At 39.7% G+C, this 7,993-nt stretch overlaps 1 pseudogene; it reads left to right on the top strand.

Moving 5' to 3' along the window:
• The first annotated feature begins 2,362 nt into the window (after positions 1-2,362).
• On the top strand, positions 2,363-2,483 carry LOC120102727 (small nucleolar RNA SNORA17; annotated as a pseudogene).
• The last annotated feature ends 5,510 nt before the right edge of the window (positions 2,484-7,993 follow it).

The raw sequence follows: 7,993 nt of genomic DNA, 5'->3' as shown, positions 1-7,993 counted from the left end.
CTGTGGTAAAGTTCAGAGTTCTCATCATTCTAGTGATTTTGCTTTAATTAGCAAATCCTCCAGGCTTTCAGTAATGGACTTTCTCAAGTATTTCCTTCTTATGTACTGTCAAACCTTGCCTTAAGAAAGGGTGGGACATTATTCTCCTGTCTTACACACTCTTCACTCATGTTTTTTATTTTAACCATTTCATTAATGTTTACCCAATGGTTTGTATTCCTGAAAACTGACTACTGTCATTCGAATTATACAGAGAATTATTTTGTCAAACAATTACCTTAGATTTTGTCATATATCACAGTTAATGGCAATTCTATAGTACAATGTGTTATAAAATAAGTATGCATATGAATCACAGATCTGATCAATTTAAGTGATCTTGGTTTTTCATTGTGTCACATGTCAGAAATTTCTAAACGACTTCTCCCCCCTCAGAATTCACATTAATCTCCCTAAGGAATTTAAGTCATAATTCTGTACTTAATGGGCATAAAACTGAATAAGATAGCATCATGAGCAAAAAATAACAGAAAATTTTGGGCTGCTTTCGAAGTACTAATGGTCTGTTTGCTTTAGGGATGGATAGTTAGAGGGTCACATAGAGATTATCTACATATCATAAACCTGTCTGTCTGTATGACTGTCTATCCATTCACCATATGTGCACTGAAAATCATAAATCTGGAGGTGGCTAGCTTTATAAATAGTTGTGTCTTCTCCAGGCTTATCTACATTTTTCAATTTATACATCATAGCTATCATGATGGCTACATCACACGTCTTTAAAAGTAAATGTGTTCTGAGGGATGAAGACATCAAATATCCACTGCGATGGAAACATTAGAAGAAAAACAGGTTTGTGCTTTGATCTTCTTGCGGTTATGGTTAACGATGACAATGATTGCATACAGTAAGCACAGACAAAAACATTGCCCCTTACAGATGAGCAGGTATAAATAACGAAACTTCAGACATAATAGAGAAATTTTGTTATTTTATTTAAAAAATTCTAATAAAGATGTTTGATTGGGTTGTAAGTTGAGACAGGGATATAGAGGAAAGGAATAAAGTAAATTTTATTTAGTATCTCTTCCTCATGCTCCTCGTCTAATTCTTCCCCCTCCAATTTTGTTTCCCTCTTGGAAGGCACTATGGTCAAAGTGAATGTATTTTCCAAAAAAAACAACAAATTTAATATTATACACTCTATCCATATAGGTCATCCTTTTGACAGGTAAAGAAAAAAGTACAAATATTTCTATAGTATCTTAAAACCACTTCTATGGGAATCATTAAGTCTACATCGTAATGTTTAAAAAAGAAAGCATAGTCACAAAAATATTTTACTATCTATAAAGCTCAGGCAGATATAATAATCAGTAGACAAATATTGGGCATTTATGCCTCAGATTATACAAAAGACCAAAATGTCCACTGTTGACATTTGTATCTAAAACAATAAGATAAAAGAAAGGGAGTAAGAAGTCAGCAATGAAATGAATAAAATAAAATGGTTGTTAAAATATTATTATACAAATTCATAAATCAAGGAAACAACATAGATATTTGAAAATAATTACAATAAAATCTCTACATATACTCAGGATAGAAAAACAGTTCCTTACATTGAAAGACGTACAAGTAACTAGAGAATATATCTGCGTTTAAAAAAAAAAGGATACAAGTGAATAATGAATATATCTGCTTTTTGGAAATAAAAAAAGAGTGTATACATTGTTTGCAGGTCTCACAGACATTATATGCATATCTAGTACCATCAAAGGACAGAAGATGGTATGGGAAACTGAAATTAAGACAGCTGTGCGATGGTTAAGTGCACTGACTGCTTGTCCAGAGGTCCTGAATTCCACTCACAGCACCCATATGATGACTCACAAACATCTGTAATGATATCAGATTCCCTCTATGGGTGTATTTGTGTGTGTGTGTGTGTGTGTGTGTGTGTGTGTGTGTGTGTGTGTGTACACAGAGGACTCAAGTATAATTAATTAGCTAATAAATTAAATAATAAAAAAAACATAACTGTTGATCACCTTATCACGGATGAGGATCAAACCCAGGTAACTTTCAGGATAAACAGATGCTCTTAACCACTGGGCTTTCAAGTCCCATGAATGAGAATTAAATGGATATCATCTGGAGTTTGCTAATAAAATCAATATAATGCAAATACTATATCTCAAAGAATTTCAAAAGTTGGTAAATTCAGTCTAGAATTTATGTAGACAGTCAAAAGGCAACATAACTAGGAAAATTGGAATGATAGAAATGTGGCAGTATATCTTCTGACTTTATTCTTCTTTGTTGTATAAAATCAGAGTGATCAAGACTGTGGTGTACTCCCGCCTCCCAAAGGCATTGCAGGTATGTCAGTAGGAGGTAGAGAAAAGAAAAGCTATGCAGATGCTCAGCTCACTGATGTCCTGACCTAAGAACATCTGAATTATTAGTAGCCTAACATTCCCTTAAAGAACTAAGCCTAAAACAGACTAAATGTCACGATGCAAGAACAGAAAGTCTTCCAGGATGGGGAGCTAGAGACTAAAACAACCTGGCCTATGACCAGGGCCATGGCCATGAGTGAGCCTGAGACAGACAATGCATTCAAGAGGCCACTCAGGTGGACAACATGGGTAACGAGTCACCAGACAACTACCATAAGGGCCAGCAGGTAGCTAACCTGTTAAAACCACCAGTCTGAGACCATAAGGCATGAGCAGGGCATAGCACATGAAAGACGACATCTGACATGACTCCAGAATCTCAGAGAGACCTGAGACATCTGAGAAATACTTAGACTGGGTGATTCATGAGGAGAAGCAGATGGGGCAGCCAAGCCTCTCACTTCTGTATATCTACAGAATGGAGTACTACTCAGCTATCAAAATCAATGACTTCATGAAATTCATAGGCAAATGGGTGGAACTAGAAAATATCATCCTGAGTTAGGTAACCCAATCACAAAAAACACACATGGTATGCACTCACTGTTAAGTGAACATTAGCCCAAAAGCTGGAATTACAATCCACAGACCACATGAAGCTCAAGAAGTTGGAAGATAAAAGAGTGGATGCTTTAGTCCTTCTTAGAAGGGGGAACAAAATATTCACAGGAGGAAATACAGAGAAAAAATGTGGAGCAGAGACTAAGGGAAAGGTCATCCAGAGACAGACCCACCCTGGGATAAATCCTATATACTGTCACCAAACCCAGACAATATTGTGGATTCCAAGAAGTACATGCTGACAGAAGCCTAATATAGCTGTTTCCTGAGTGGCTCTGCCAAACCCTGACAAATACACAATCAGATGTTCTCGTCCAACCATTGAACTGAAAATCAAGCCCCCAGTGAAGGAATTAGAAAATGGACAGAAGGAGCTGAAGGGGTTTGCAACCCATAGGAAGAACAACAATATCAACTAACCAGACCCCCCAGAGCTCCCAGAGACTAAACCACCAACCAAAGAATACACATGGAGGGACCCATGGCTCCAGATATATATGTATGCGAGGATGGCCTTATCAGGCATCAATGAGAGGAGAGGTCCTTGGACTGGTGAAGGCTCAGTGCCTCTGTGTAGGGAAATACCAGGGTGGGAAAATGGGAGGGAGTTGGTGGGTGGGTAAGGGGACACTCTTATAAAGGCAGGGGAGGGGAAAAGGGATAAGTGGAATTCCAGAAGGAAAATCAAGAAAAGGGATAACATTTGAAACATAAGTAAAGAAAATATCCAATAAAGAAAAAAAGTAACAGCAAAAGGAAGAGAGAAAGGAAGGAAGGAAGGAAGGAAGGAAGGAAGGAAGGAAGGAAGGAAGGAAAAACATTTCTTGAGAAGGTAAGACACACTATGAAAATTAAGGAGTCATACTTTATACAAACAGAAAACAAAGGGAAATACAACCTGTACTGTTTATATAAAAAATGGAATTTAAATTAAGAGCATAAAATGTGGCAATAGGGGGCTGGGGATTTAGCTCAGTGGTAGAGCGCTTACCTAGGAAGCACAAGGCCCTGGGTTCAGTCCCCAGCTCCGGAAAAAAAGAACCAAAAAAAAAAATGTGGCAATAATGAAATTTATTAAAGGACACAGGCTGATGAAGGAATAGGTCTTAGTTTCCTGTCTTCTTTACTAGATACTGAGTGATAAACGCAGGTAAGTCCTGTAGGGTCAGAATGGTTTCCACTCAGCCTCATCCCCATCATTGATGGTTGTTGAAGGGGCACCTGTTCACTATTTTCCTGATGCAGGTGTAATATCACTGTTATTGTAGCTGATGAGGTCAGAAATGCATCACACTTAGACTGTAGACAATAAACCGTGTTCCAAAATCCTCAGCTGCAGTCAGTGACATAAAAATTCTTAACAACTCTCTCTCACATAGAACTTATTTGGCACATGGACCATTTCAAGGAAAGATGTTTTTGTTAGGGTCTGCATCAGACTGGGAGGAACATGAATATGTTACATGCTATAATAACCTTCAAATCTTCAGGCGACATTCTGCTGGTCTTGAGTGTGAAAACTTCCCTGACCCACTGCCCCTGAATCTGTCTGGGACCTCAGTAAACTGGTTGAAAACCTTGTGGGTCAGGCATGCCTTCTTGTACCAATGCAAAAGTTATATTCATTACTATGTAGGAGGCTCTGATTAGGCTGGCAAGAGATAAATGTTTGATCTCCAAGACTGACAGACAAGAAGAGGGGAGTTTGGGTCATGAAAACATCACTACTGGATGATGAAATTATGAGAAGTGCAAAATTATAGACAAATTTCATGAGCAGTCTTTGATGTTGCTTTCTGAATGTTCCTTTCACTTGTGATGTTTCTTTTTACAAACAACTATACACTTTAATTCTTTTAACAACAAAAAAAAAAAGAAAGAAAGAAACAAAGCCCTTACACAAGGGCTGAACGCAAAACATCGCATTCAGTTCATCTGTAACATAATCTTTATTATAGCACAGGTTATTGACCATCTGGATCCTCCTCACAGATGTGAGGCACACAGGCACTATCCTATAGAATAAGACTAGGCCTCTCAGACATACACAGAACACATCCAATCCAGTGGGACCCAGAGCTCATCCTTCCTACCCACTCTCCTTTCTCACTTCCCTCTGACCTGACTAGGAATCCTTAACAACAGCATCATGAACAACCTAACAGGCAACTTCATTTTGAGGAGGGAGCCTGTAGAGATTTATCAGTCACTGCAAGGCTACAACGGAATTTTACATCAAAAAAAATTCTATGTGATACATGGAGGGAAGAATCATACAGGCTTCTCCTGCCTGAAAAAAAAAATCACATAAAATGCCTTATATGTGAGCGGTAGTAATAGTAAAACAATATGTGGTAGTCAATAGGAAAAGACTATGTAGCCACCAGAGAATATCAGGTGACACTGCTAGCAAACTTTCCAAACTTCTGGCCTCTCTGGTCAAACCCAGCAGCTACAAGTTCAGTCATGACCCCCTCTTCATTCCATTTCCCGGGCCAAAGCTCTGCCCACATACCCAGAAGCTGGTGCCAACCAAGTTGTGTGATCACCAAGCATTAAACCCATGCTAAACAGCTCCCCTTGCAAGCTCAGCAACTGTGAGGGTTGACCTGCCCCCCTTTCCCATACTCCAGCAGACAGTCCACACCCTACCTGCAATCCCAGAAGCCTGAAACAATCAAGGACCACCATTGATAACTGTTCCCCAGAGGTCTGTTCCCATAAGGGATTACTGGGTCTGCCAACATTTGTGACAACCAGATGGCTATGAACAACAAAAGCCAGAGCAACACGGTCCCACCAGAGCCCAGCTATCTTACTACAGCAAGCCCTGGGTATCCTAACACACCTAAGGTGCATGAAAATGACCTTAAATCAAACCTTATGCAGGTGATAGAGGCCTTTAAGGAGAAAACAAATAAAACCCTTAAGGAAATACAGAAAAACACAAATAGAGTGCCCCTATCTTCCTTTTCCCAGTGGCGCTATACAGTTTCCTCTTGCGGCAGGGATGTGGGCAAGGGTGGGCAGACTGCCCTGCAGTATCAAGAGTACCCACCTGTCTGGGCAGTGAGCTCTCTTTTCCAAGGGGTTTGGGAGCAGGGAGCTGTGGGCTGGGATCAGTAGAGGTTCTGGCTCCAGCTAAAAACTAAAGTGTCTTATTTGCATTTCAATTGTTATTCCCTTTCCTGCTTTCCAAGACAACATCCTCCTAACCTCTCCCCCTCCCCTTCTATATGTGTATTCCCCTACCCACCCTCCCTCCATTTCTGCCCTCCCCCCAACAAGGGTATTCTTGCTCCCCTTTTAAAGAAGGAGTGAAGCATTTGCATTTTGGTCATCCTACTTGAGTTTCATGTGTTCTGTGCATCTAGGGTAATTCATGCATTTGGGCTAATATGCACTTATCAATGAGCTCATACAATGTGTGTTTTTCTGTGATTCGGTTATCTCACTCAGGATGATGTTTTCCAGTTCCAACCATTTGCCTACGAATTTCATAAACTCGTTGTTTTTGATAGCTGAGTAATATTCCATTGTGTAGATGTACCACATTTTCTGTATCCATTCCTCTGTTGAAGGGCATCTGGGTTCTTTCCAGCTTCTGCGTATTATAAATAAGGCTGCGATGAACATAGTAGAGCACGTGTCTTTTTTATATGTTGGGGCATCTTTTGGGTATATGCCCAAGAGAGGTATAGCTGGGTCCTAAGGTAGTTCAATGTCCAATTTTCTGAGGAACTTCCAGACTGATTTCCAGAATGGTTGTACCAGTCTGCAATCCCACTAACAATGGAGGAGTGTTCCCCTTCCTCTCTACATCCTTGCCAGCATCTGCTGTCACCTGAGTTTTTGATCTTAGCCATTCTGACTGGTGTGAGGTAGACTCTCAGGGTTGTTTTGATTTGCATTTCCCTTATGACTAAAGATATTGAACATTTCTTTCACCTCTAGCTTTCTTACTGTGTGTGAATACATCTGTGGAGCTTGCTTCTGGCTCCCTGATTTGTTTTTGTTTCTTAATTCTAGATCTACAGAGTAGACTAGTCTCTTACATGTCATGTAATAGAATAAGCTTCTCCTTCAATGCAAGCCTGCAAAGCAGGAAGAATCACAGAAATATTAAATTTCATCAATGGTGTTAAGTATTGTAACGCTGTAGGCCTCTTCTGGGTGTAGGAATGACAGAGCTATTTGTTATAGCCTGTGGTGCTCCCATCACTGAGTCCCACCAATAGAGCTCTTGCATGAGTCACAGGTTGTTTTCCACTTTCTACTCTGCATCCTGTCAACTTCCTCTTGCTAATCTGCTTTATTGCTTTTTAAAGTGGCTGTTATTTAATTTTATGCATAAGAATGGTTTTACTTGCAATTATGCATGACATTGTGCCTGCCTGTACACAGCAATGTCAAAAGGAGTTAGCAGAGTCCATAAAACTGGAATTTTAAATGGTTGTGAAGCACCAGTTGCATGCTAGGAAGTGAAGCCGGGTCCTCTGCAAGATCATCTAGTACTCCTAAAATACATCTCTCTCTAGCCCTTCCTACTGCCTCTTCCAAGATTTCCAATGTTCTTTCTCCCTTTTGCTTTTGAATTTAACTGTCCTGGGCCATCCATGGTGTCACAAGTCAGAAATCTCTATAAATATCCAACCTTCCACAAAGGTTCCATTCATCTCCTTTTACTTCAAATTTTACTTCTATGAAACTGAAAGAAATTCTTCTGGAGTTGTCAACTGTCTTTGATCCCTAGCTGGGAAGAAGTTCAGAGCTCTCATCATTGTGATGACTTAGCTTTAATTAGAAATACAAATCCCATGGTCTTTCAGTAATGGACTTTCTCAAGTTTTTCCTTTTTGTTATACTGTCAGATTTTGAGACTGAGACATCTGAGAAATACTTAGAGTGGGTGATTCATGAAGAGAGACAGATGGGACAACCAAACCTCTCACTTCTGCTTTCACAGG

This window comes from Rattus norvegicus, chromosome 4 (genome assembly GCF_036323735.1).
Source record: "Rattus norvegicus strain BN/NHsdMcwi chromosome 4, GRCr8, whole genome shotgun sequence".
NCBI classification, from domain to species: Eukaryota; Metazoa; Chordata; class Mammalia; order Rodentia; family Muridae; genus Rattus; species Rattus norvegicus.
This window is presented reverse-complemented; position numbering and strand designations above follow the sequence as displayed.